General features: G+C 36.6%; 1 protein-coding gene across 1 annotated transcript in view; it reads right to left on the bottom strand.

Annotated features, from left to right (window-relative positions):
* Positions 1-13,114, bottom strand: part of CSMD1 (CUB and Sushi multiple domains 1) — a 1,378,384-nt gene that overhangs the window by 667,274 nt on the left and 697,996 nt on the right. The gene's annotated exons all lie outside the window — the stretch shown is intronic.

Here is a 13,114-nt window from a genome sequence, read left to right as displayed (position 1 = left end):
ACTCTTGGATGCTCTGGTAACTGTTTTTATTAGAGTATATTCAACAGCAGTATCTCTGGGTAGCCCCATTTCAGTACAGCTTTTTTCTTTGGCCCTAGGCAAAAGGTTCAGCAGTACTTCCCTAACTTGAACAAATGGAACTGCTAGGTAGAAACGGATTGAATGACCTAAGCATGTCATGGTGACAGATGTGAGATGCCTTGTCTAAAAATGGAAATGATTACAATTGCATTCCACTAACTTGTGCCTACATGGGAATTTTCTAAGTCAATAAATTGTCTATAAGCTACATGCACTGAATTAATTGTTAAAAAGTAAGTGCCTTAGAATCAAGAGAACAAATGTACATTAAAAAGCATCAGAACAGAGATTAATGCAATGACCAGAAGACTGGTGGGGAAATATATTTCTCTCACTCCATAAAGGAGTAGGGATATAGAATCATAGGATTATAGATTTGGAGAACAATGGGAGCTTAAAGAATGCCTGATCCAACCCATTCATTTTACATATTAGTACACTGAGACTCAGAGAGGCTAAATTAGATAAAATCACACAGAGTAACTATAACTGATACAGGAAAAGCAACATGGCATATTGAAATTAGTTTGGAATTAGGTGATCTGAGCTCAAATCTCAGCCCTGCTATTTATTACCTGAGTTACCTGGACCAATTCATTTAACCTCTGTGGGCCTCAGTTTCTTCATCTGTAAAATCAGTGTGAAGGACTCGAAAATCCCTTTTAGTTCTTGGAGATACACATTGTAGTAGGTGAATGATGAAACAACTGTGGCTTCATCTTGCAAGTATATAGATTTATTAAGCAATGCATGGCAATTGCCTAACAAATCAGGTCCAGGCCCCTTCCTCAGCTTAGGGCTGGACTCTGAATACAGAGGGAGATATACTTTTATACATTAAAAACAATTAAATATGGCCAATTAATTAAAAGGAAACAATAAAACATTAGCTAATCTGCCTTCTAATTGGATGAAAGATTAGAGCTTTCCAAGTTGGGAGGGGGAGAGAAAACATGTCTTTCTCTGCATTCAGAAAAAGTTTTCCCACTTTCCCACAAATGTCTGTAAACAATCAAAGGAACATGGAAACAACAACTGATTGATCAGGGGCCATTTTCAGATAAGACATATGGGTTGCTTGAGATGTACACTTGACAGAAAACTCCTTGAATTAATCTTTGGATCTGACTGAGTTTCTGGTCAGTGTAACTGAGCTCCTTGGTTAAGGATCTCTAAGTAGCAGGGAGAAGTGGTTCACTTTCCCAGTCTTGCAGGGCTAGGTTCAAACAATACTGTAAGGTTTTCTCCCAATTCCCACAATTGAATAAACTTTTTCTCACAAGACAGAAGTTGGACTAGACCCATAACTGAATAGAAAGGGAACTGAGCTAGCTCCAGATTTGATTCACAAGATGGAATGTGATTCACTCAATTCCCACATTTAGCCACTTCTGTCTTAATCCCCTAAATTACCTCAGTATCCACCTAGGAGGCAGCATACTCAAGAGAACTTAGACCACCTCCAGCTCCCGGCAACTGCCTTTCCTTAGACCCTGAAAGAGATAGGTTAGGAGCTGAAGCCCAAGAGCTCTGGGAATAACAATGCCCCCCGGATGACCAACTCTGCCATCTAAGGGCCTATGCATTTGAACTCATATCTCCTTACTCCAAATTTAGTGATCTTTCTACTGTAAACATACTTGTAGCTTATGGCATTTTCTTAATATAGTTAATATTTTATAATTAAAAGTCATATGTGTTTAAAAAGACAACTAGGAGATATTAAGCCAATTCTTATGATAGAGGAATTAAGCTTATCATTTATTTAGTTAGTTATCAGTCAATCAACTTATTTATTAGCTAACATTTATATTACACTTTAAGCTTTGAAAAGCTCTTTATAGATATTGTCATTTTATCCTTACAACTACCCTGTGAAGTAAGCACTATTATTTTCCACCCCACCCCAACCCTGTTCCATGCAAAGGAATAAACTGAAACAGAGAGAGGCTAAATTAAGTGCCCAGGATCACACAGTAAATGTCTGAGGTCAAATGTGAACTCAGATCTTCCTGACTCCAGGGTCCACAATTTCCACTGTATCATTTAGCAGCATGTAAGCATTTATTGTTTCTAGTTAATTTTAAAAAAATCAATGGGGTGGCAGTTATAATGAAGTAGATTTCATCTAAATGTTCAGTAGAACTTTCTAGCGATTATAACCATTCAAAAATGGAAGGGATTGCCTTATGAGGTAAGTAGGCATGCCTCTTTGTCACTGGACATTAAAAAAAAAAACTAGGTTTCAGAGGCAAATACCACAATCGGTTTGTTTTGCTTACTTATTTATTTCTTCTTGTTATGAAGGAGAGACTTATTAGGAGGTAGCTGTGATATAAAAACAAAACAATGCAAAAATCATTGATAAAGCATTTAATTTTTAAAAACTAAGCAATGCATACCTCTTCCCTCAAAGCAGATTACCTTTAAATTTAACCAATCTTAAGGCAGCATCTCCTTTTGACAACTCTATTATATTTCTAAATTATGCAAAGAAAGATGTCATTTTAAAATTATTATTTTAAAGGTTCTCATGGAGGGACAAGGAGATATAGTCACAAAAGAATCTAAGGAATACATTGATCAATAAATCAGCAAGCATTTGTTAAGTCTCAGTTGTGTGTTAGGCACTGATAAAAGTGCCATGGATGTCCAAACTTTAAGCAGACTATATGTGAAGGAATTATGGTGAAATACAGAAGAAAATTACATAGGATCAGTGAGAACTGATTTGCTGATTATACTAATTAATAGATTTGATATGAAGAAATGCTTTATAACAATTAGAGTTGCACAAAATTGGAATGAACTGCCTTCAAAGGCGGCAGAAGGTGGAAGACCACTTGTCAGGCACGCTGTTGCACATATTACTTTCAGATATGAGGAGGAAGAAATGGCTAACTTGAAGTCCCAACTGATTCTAAACTTTGTGATTCTGTACACCAAAATGTGATTCCTGCTTTCAAGGAGTTTATAATCTAGCAGGGCATATCAGACAGCTACCTAAATAGATGTAATCTAGTTCTTTAATCCTTCCCCTCTCTACAAAGATCTGCCATTTCAGCATTGTGGGTAGTCCTTTCACCAAGGCTGTCTGTCTATAACCCCTGCTGAGCCAAGCAAGATAATCTGATGAGTTGCTGTGGTCAAAACAGATAAAGAGATAGATGGATAGATAAATGATGGAATAAAAGAGTGAATAAATGAATAACCACTGTTTGGGACCTAACCCTCTGGATATGAGCCTGAGTATAAATAGATATACAGTCACTATATACAGTGACAGATATACAGTCAGTATCTGGACCACTACATTAAGCTATCCCAGGTGATTATGATCATCATGGATTCCCCTGGAATAAACTTCCAGAAACTGGGATCACCTCTATATCATGATGGTGCATGTGAACAATGCTATAATAGGAGTTCAAATTCCACATCTGTTGCTTTCTACCTGTGTAATCGTGGGCAAATTATTTCACCTCTCTGGGCTTCAGTTCCCTCGTCTATAAAATAATGTTAGACTCAATGACCACAAAGAGGGCCTCTAAATCTGTGATTCAATGATTCTAAAAATGTAAAATATCATGTAGTAAGTGCATAAGAGAAACAAAAACAAAGTGCTAGGAGGGTTTTGAGTAAGAAAAGGTCACTTCCAGCTTGAGGATCAAGGAAGTCTTCATGGGGAACATGGTATTTATATTTGGCCTAAGAAGCTCGGTAGGATTTTGACTAGTGGAAACGTAGAAGGATATTCCTGGCATAGGGAATGGTATGAGTCAAGATATATTGGAAAGAAAGCCTACTCAAGGGATAATACAGTTTGGCTGTAGCATAGGACACATGACAAGGCACATTAATGTCTGAAAAGGTAACACTGTGGAGGCCTTGATCTTCAGACTAATTAATTTGGACTTTACTCAGTAGGCAATGGGGAGTCATTACATGTTTTTGAACAGGAACCCAATATGACAAGAGGTATGAATGAGGAAAGTTGATCTCACAACACTGTAGAATGTATTACGGGGGAAAAAACATTTTAGAGGCAGGAAGCCAGATCAGGACACTATTGACAAGTTACAGGTAAAAAGACAGTGAGGGTTTGAATTAGAGTATGGGAAAACAGGAAACATGTCAGGATTTTATGGAGCCATTCTCTAGCACTTAGTGAAAAATGAATGTAGGAGGTGAGATAAAGGAAAGAGTTAACAGTAATCTAAGGGTTTCAAGGTTAGGTAATTGGAACAAACATCCAGCCATCACAACTAGAAACTAGTTGACTCTAATTCTCAAATGAGATATCTATGTTGACACTCTCATGGAGATATTGACCCTAAGGCTTGCTGACTAAACTTCTTCACTATATTAGAAAAAAAACCTGTAGAATTCTTAAGAGTTCCTCACAGCTTAAAGAGAGACTGTGTATATGTTCTCACTCCTTTGAGAACCATAAAAACCTTCAAGGGATTGTTCAAACCTCATTTGAACTACCACCTAATAGCAAATTTTGGTAACACAATCACTTTGACATTTTGTTATTAACAACTTTAGTCATTTTAAAACCAGTATGTAGCTCACTAAAGATTTGTATTTTATCAGTATCATTTTGTAGTCACAAGAGACTCACTATAAAGCAACCCTAAAAATCCAAGCAGCATTCAATAAGAATGGATCACTTTTTTCCCTTGATATTTAGTGAAAGAAAATGTTTAGCAAATTCATACTGTCTGTTGATATGTTCATGTGTGTATAAACTTATATAATATATACATATATTCATACACATAATACATGTACCATATATATATATATATATATATAGTATATATGTGTATACACACACATATGAGCAGTTCAAAAGACAGATTTGACCTGAGGCACTCTAGTTCTGCTGGCTCAAAGCGGGCTTTGGCTCTGCTTTATAAAAGAGCTGCAGTGTAAATGTTAGGCATAAAGAACTTTCAATACTTCCATAAGGTGAAGAGCCCACCCAGCTCTTATATGTTAATGAAGAATCTGAAGGTGGTAGTAGCAGTTCATAAAAGAGAATAGCAGATGCTATCAGTAACTATAAAGTGTAACATTGAGTGGCAGATTCAGAGGTGGAGTAGTGTTCTAGTGGACACATGGCCTGAGGAGCATTATTTGTTAAGATTATTTTTCTTTTCCCATAGCATGAGAATCCCAATGGGAAATGGGACACTTTACCCCTGTGTTTATGGAGGGATTTTACTTCATATTTGCATTGTTAATCTGTTTAACTAAATAACTTTGTTTTGAGTTAATGCATTCCAATGTCTGGGTAGGACAAAAATAATTGGATAAGATCTTATGAGCTATGATTTTGAACAGATGTTGTCCCAAAACATATCTTGAACCTGAATATAGCATTTGGGAGTCCAGATTTGAAGTGAAGTGACCACATATAAGTATGCTTTTAGTATTCTTTTAAAATTATTTCCTCATTCTGTCAGTCAATTTCCCCACTTAAATCCTCTGGTTCTTCATTATGGTAGAGAGGGGATCATGGATTCTCTAAGTTTATGCCACAGAACCCAGGATTTGATAGATACAAGCAAGCTTTAATAAAAAGGTTTAGAGAATGAAATTAAAATATACTGCATTCCTCTTCTCTGAGCACCACAATGATAAATTTCAGAGGTTCACCACAAGAGTAGATACTTTAAAATAGTTGTCCATGAAACACTTGTATCACAATGTCCTGCATAAGATAGGTAGTACTCAATTGCTCTGTTTTTGGCTAGTCAGATGCCCCCATCGTAGACCCATCCAATTGATTTTTTTTTACCTACATGTAGTACTATTTATTTTTCCCCCATTAAATTTCACCTTAATAAACTGCACTCATAATTCTAGCCTGTTAAGGTGTTTTGGTATACTAACTCTATGATCAATTACCAATTTTCCCCCTAGGGGATAGGGGAAGAAAAGTGTACTATATCAATTCATGGTTTATCTATTATGGGGAGTAAGATTGATTAACAACACTGATAGAGGGTATATCTGCACTTTTGAAACCACATATCTTTTTAATGATTGAATAGCTGTTTTATCTGCCTTGCTAGATTGGGAAGCCCTCTGAGGGTTCTAGGGGAGTGCACCACTCTTAGCCAGTGCAATTTGACATTTAATTGATAACATAGATGAAGGCAGAGAGAGCATACTTAGTACATTTGTAAACATGAAGGTGAGAAAAATAAATAACTCACTGAATTAGAGAAAGGATACAAAAAAACAACTTACTAGGATAGAACTATGAACTCAGTTTACTAAACTGAGATTTAACAGTGATAAATATATGTTCCTCATACGTGTTAAAAATTCAACTAGACAAGTGTGGAATGGGGGGATGACTAGTAATTGGGTACTACTTACTTTACGTAGGGTATTGCAATATGTTTTTCATGGGCTATGATGTGTTATATAAAGTCATTCATTAAATAATATATTTCTTTCTTAAGGACCATGCCATAAACATAATTCACTTTGGTTCTCATTGATTGGCCAAAAATAGGTCCCAGCCCAAGCCCTCTCAGTGGTAATTGTTTGGGCATTGATGGCTCAGAGTGAATGTAAAATAGCAATTGTTTCTGTTTTGGCCAGAAACCTTGATGGTCTTCCCCTCCCAGATTGATTTTTTTTTCTGACTAGGTGAAAAAGGCCATTCTTTGCCTCACTTCTTACCTAGCTTTAATCACTGAATAGTATTGCCTCAGTCAAAGTGAGATCTAAGAAAGACCTTAGCTTTGAAAGGCCAGCATCTCCCACTGCATCTGGGGCCATCTCCAATTATCCTGACCTATTATCTTGCCACTGGCTCCTCTGGAGGAGAGAATGAGGCTGGTGACTTTGCACCACCCTCCTCACTTAAATCCAATTCATTTGCAAGTCATGGTCACTGATGTCATGGTCCTCTTTGAGAACAAAGGACAAATGACAATAATAATTATTATACTAGCTCCTCAAGGAATCTGTAGTCCAGTAGTGAACTTTATCATTTAGCAAAGACCAAAAGGCAGACATAAAATATTTTTGGGCAGAGAAGTTATATCATCAGATCTGTTCATTAGAACTGATCTATCAGCTAGATGAAGGATAATTTGGACAGGGAAAAAAGGTACAGTACTAAGCTCTGTTAAAGGGTTATTTTCACAGCATAGGCCAATGGTAATGAAGATGTTTACTAGGATGGTGGCAGCAGAAATGTGAAGTATTTTTTTTTCAAATCAATAAGCATTTATTTTTTAACATATGTTTTCAAACTTTGGGTTATAAATTTTCTCCCTTCCTCCCTCCCCAACCACCCTAATTGAAAAGGCAAGTATCTCGATACAGGTTATAGATGTGTAGTCATGCAAAACACTTTCATAGTAGTCATATTGTAAAAACTAAGTATATTTCCCTTCATCCTATCCTACCCCCCATTTATTCTATTCTCTTTTTTGAACCTGTCTCTCCTCAGACGTGTTTGCTTTGATTATCCCCTCCCCCAATCTGTCCTCCCCTCTCTCAATCCCCTGCTCTCTTGTCCCCTTCCCCCTTATTTTCCTATAGGGTAAGATAGATTTCCATACCCCATTGTGTATGTTATTCCTCCTTAAGCTAAATCCTATAAGAATAAGATTCACTCATCCCCTCTCACTTTCCCCCATTTCCCCTCCACTGTAAGAGTCTTTTCTTGTCTTTTTCATGTGAGATAATTTACCCCCATTCTATTTCTCCCTTTCTCCTCCCAGTATAATCCTCTCTCACCCCTTAATTTTATTTTCCAGATATCATCCCTTGATCTTCAACTCACCCTGTGCCTCTATCTATCTATCTATCTATCTATCTATCTATCTATCTATCTATCTATACATACCGATAACTTTTTTTTTCCCTCCCACTACCCTAATACAGACAAAAGATTCATGAGTTACAACTATCATCTTTCCCTGCAGGAATGTAAACAGTTCAACCTTAATAAGTCTCTTATGATTTCTCTTTCTTGTTTACCTCTTCCGTGTTTCACTTGGGTCTTGTATTTGAAAGTCAAATTTTGCATTCAGCTCTGGTCTTTTCCTCAGGGATACTTGAAAGTCCCCTATTTCACTGAATGACCATTTTTTTACCCTGAAGGATTATACTCAGTTTGCTGGTAGGTGATTCTAGGTTGAAATACTATCTCCTTTGCCCTCTGGAATATCATACTCCATGCCCTCTGGACCCTTAATGTAGAAGCTGCTAAATCTTGTGTTATCCTGATTGGGTAGAAATGTGAGTATTTTAAAAGCATAAAAGAAAGATGTAGAATATCTAAAGCCCCTTGAGGATTTAAATATACACATTTGCCTATTTAAAAGTATGCTATGGTCTTACCAAATGTGGTTCAAGAGTTTGAAATTAGAATTATTGTTCCATATGTTGAAATATTTAAGATTAAATATCTAAATATGGACTTAAAACAAAAGGAACTAATATTTTATTGAAATGAAATTGTAATACAATATGACTGACATAGAATTAGTATATAACTATACTTTTGACATTTCAAAAACTTGGTAGTAGTTTATTTCAAGCACGTAGTCATTATAAATTGAAGAACTAGGGGGAGAAAAAGGGAAAGGTTCTGTTCAAATTGTTTTCACAACATTTGATTAGGCACATTTTTTTAAGACACAGTCTATGTATTCCTTGAGAATTAAAGCATTTTCTTCAGTTGTTTCCAGTCATGTCTAACTCTTTGTGACCCCTTTGGGGCTTTCTTGGCAAAGATATTGGCATGAGTGGTTTGCCATTTGCTTCTCCAGCTAATTTTACACATGAGGAAACTGAGGCAAACAGGGGCCAGATAGCTAGCAATGACCTGGATTTGAACCCAGGTCTTCCTGACTCCAGGTCTGATACTCTATCCACTGTGTTAGCTAGCTGCCCAAGTTAAATCATAGGATTAAAGAGAGTTTAAGGTTTAAATTTATGATAAGGTGAAATTTTTAATCAGTTCATAGATTGAAAGCTGGAATCTAGTACAGCTCCCTAATTTTATAGAAGGGGAAATTGAGACCCAGAATCAGTAAGTGATTTGCCCAAGGCCATGCAACTAGTATTAGATGTGAAATAAAAGCAACAAATTATTATTAATAACATTATATTCATTGTTAAACTCATTCTTAATTCAATAGGCCTTAAAAATCCATCCTTTCCTTTCTCCCTCTCCCTCTCACTTCTGGCTCCCAATTATTTACTAAAATTCACATTATTATCTACATTTTAAAGATTAGGAAACTATGTCTGAAAGAGTTTAGATGACTTGCTCAGTGGACAAGTAACAAAGTTTGCACCAGAGCTACAATCTCTTAAATTCAAGGCCACTGAACTTGGAATACGATAGCCCAGTTTTCCATAATCTGGTTTCCACTTGCCTTTTAAACTTTATCTCACAGGAAAATCACTCTGTGTTAAGGAGTCAATGATATTAGTCAAAAGACCATGATGCATATATGGATCTTAGTTGTGTGATCATCTTTACCTAATTTTCTTATCTGTAAAGGCAGAGAATGGACAAGATGGCTTCCATAATCCCCCCTTCATCTCTTGGCTGCCCACTGTTCCCTGAATCCTGCTTGTGCTTAACTGTTAGTAAATTTTTGTTCATGCCATCCCCACCACCCAGAACATCCACCTTTTCTGACTGTCCAAATCTTAACCATTCAATTTACATTGAGGCCCATATGCTCCATGAATTCTCTGGCCCAGGAATGCTCTCTTCTTCTTAACTTCCATAGCAGCTACTGTCCAAACAGGTCATTAACATGAGGTAACGTTGTGCTGTGGTGGTGGCCAAAAAAAACAAAAACAAAAACAAATGAACCAAAAAAACAAGAATAAACAAACAAACAAACAAAAAAAAAACCTAATGCAATCTGAGGTTGCATTAATAGAAGGTAAAGCCTTCACATCAAGGTCTGTGCAAGGTCAGATCTCAGCTAGAGAGAAGTTATATCAATGCATTTATGTTCCCCAGGCAAGGTTGGAAAATTGCATTCCCAGTGGATTACTGCCCAATGAAAGCTTTGTGTCTGCACTGTAACACATACAATATAATTTATTACAAAATAACCCATGTTCAAAGCACAGCAGATTTTTATTACATCAAAAACATGTGTATCCAATTGCACCCCTGATTCCTCCACCTCTGTTTACCTCTTGTAAGTACTATCTTAAGTCCTGGACCTTATCTAGAGGATTGTGTTTCAATGTAGGCACCCCATTTTATGAGAAATATTTATAGATGTTGAAGGAGAACCCTGGGTAGTGAAGGGTCTGGAGACCAGGTCATTTAAAGAGAAACTCCTAAAACTTGGAATTTTTGGTCAGGCAAAAAGATGTAAAGGGTTGGCAATTTTCAAATAATAACACCTTTCATACAATATCTCATTTTTGACTTTTACAGTAGTTCTGTAAAGTAGGCAGAGAAGACATTTTCTTCATTTTATAGATGACAATACTAAAGGTCAAATAAAATCAATGAGCATTTATTAAGTGTGCCAGGCACTACACTAAGCTCTGAAGATCAGAAAGTTTCAAGTGACTCATCTATGTTTCTACAGCTGTCAGGTGTCAGTGCTTGGACTAGAATCCAAGTCTTATAATTCCTACTCCAAGGATATTTCTATCCTACCACACTCTTTCTTATATTTCAAGGTGACAGAAAAATCAGGATCATGCCAATATGAACAGAACCATAGGGCCCTATTCAGTGTCTGATTTCTCCCATGTGCAGTTCAGGGAGACAAATAGCTTTGGTCTGATGATGCAATTGCTGCCCTTCACTCTTAAACCTTCCCTCTCCATGCTACATAATAGGAATATTTTATCGGTAAGAAGCATACTTCATAGGGCTCAGAAAAGGACTTTAATAATCACTGTGTCCAACCTCTAATTTTACAGAGAAGAAAACCAAGAGCCACGTGGAGGAAGGGACTTGCCCAAGATGACACAAGAATTTGAGTGGAATTTCTCTGATTCCAAGTCCACTACTCTTTTCAGTACATCATATTTTCTGATCATCTTGATCCTTCCATCTAGGCTTGCTGGTCAGTTCTTCTCCTAAGAATCTGGATTAACATGTTGCAAGCAGACTCCTACTGTAGTCAAGTCATTCTCTCACCCCTATCTCACCTTTTTTATCTGGTACTGTACCCCCAAATCATGTCCGTGGGACTCTGTCATGCTTTTGTATCAAATTCTTTCTGCCCTGTCCCCTAATCAAACAGTTTTTTTCTCACTGCAGTTTCTCTATGAAGAACTGAGGAGAACAGAAGGCAATGCCAAAGCCATTTGTGACAATGTCCAAAAGAACTCACATTTCTATAGCATCATAATGTTTAATAAGCCTTTTGATCACAACAACCCTATGAAATAGGCAGCATGACTATTATTATCCCCATTTCACAGAATAGGACACTGGATCTCAAAAAGGTTAAGTGATTGGTCCATAATCATATGGTTAGTAAGTGTTAAAGCTAGCATTCAAAACCAATCTTCACATTCCAAAAATAGCACATTGCTCAACATCACATTATCTGTCAATGTATCTGAAAAGGGAGGGTTGCTGATCACCTTCTTTGTGCTAACTAATTTCAGCTCACACACAAGCTGCACAAGTAGGAGGCCCATGTCTGTTGCCTAATGGGGAAGGACACAATTATCATAGAAGGACTGGCAGATAAAAGAGGGATTGGATATCCTGCCTGCTACAGCCAACGGGTGAATATTATAGAGACACAATTCACTATATTTTAACTCAATATAATTCTCAAGATTTAATGTCATCTAAAAATGACTTTCTTGGGATGTTCACAACAGTATGAATGTTTAGGCAGAGTCTGGATGAACATCTGTCAGGGGATTTTTGTGCTGCTGATTTTTGCATTGGGCAGGACTAAATAAACATGGTTTCCTTCCAACTAAACTATTTCGTGATTCTATATATTAAATGTTTTTATAAATAATAATAACAATAACTTACCATTTATATAGTACTTTAAGATTTGCAAAGTACTTTACATGTTATATCTCATTTGATCTTCAAAACATTTTACGGATGAGAAAATAGAGGCCCAGAGATTAAGTGACCTGCCTAAGAACATATAGCTAAGTAAGTAAATGAGGCTGGATTCAAATTTTGATCTCCTTGACGCCAACACTCTATCTCCTGTGCTAGTTATTATATTTCTTTGTATTACATCCCTTAGTGCTAGCACAGAGTAGGAGGCCCACAAAAATTATTTACTGATTGAACTCAAATACAAGTGATACAACTTCCTGAAAGATTTTTATGATAAATATATACTACAATTTTTCCCCAGGATATTTTGCTTTCTCCTATGGTTTATTAAAATTTTGTTACCACATTTCTAAATTCATCTCAGTTTGATTCAGTTTCCTGTTGAGTTTTTCAGCATCTTTAAATTTTGGAGATAGAGAGTAATAGAAAGCATTATTTACTGTTCCTTTACTAGTGAGACTAATCACAGTATAAGTTTTTCCTATCATTTTAAGGGTAAGAAAGTGCTTTATATACATTATGTCATTTGAGCCTCACAAAGACATAGCAATACAAATACTACAGTTACTGTATACATTTTTTAGAGGAGGTAACTGAAGGTCAGAAAAGTAAAATGATTTGTGAGCCCACTGCTACACAAGTGTCAGGATTTGCATCCTCATGTTTACAGAAATCAGAGGATTGCTGTGGTAGCCCTGTTCTTGTCCAGCAATACGAATGTGACAAGGGACCCTCATGCTAAATGGTCAGCACTTTTTCTGTTCCACTCGTCATATAAAGATGATTTGGAACTGAAAGACCTCAGTTCAAATCCCAGCTAAGTTACTTTGAATCTGGAGAAATTGGGGGAAATCACTTAATCTTTCCTGGCCTCACATTTCGCTCATCCTTCCAATGAAGGCTCAGGATAAATGACCTTTAAAGACTTGTCTAGTTCTAAACCTATAATCTTATGATCCTTTT

The sequence above is a fragment of the Phascolarctos cinereus genome, unplaced genomic scaffold (genome assembly GCF_003287225.1).
Source record: "Phascolarctos cinereus isolate Bilbo 61053 unplaced genomic scaffold, phaCin_HiC Scaffold_2;HRSCAF=192, whole genome shotgun sequence".
Classification (NCBI taxonomy): domain Eukaryota; kingdom Metazoa; phylum Chordata; class Mammalia; order Diprotodontia; family Phascolarctidae; genus Phascolarctos; species Phascolarctos cinereus.
This window is presented reverse-complemented; position numbering and strand designations above follow the sequence as displayed.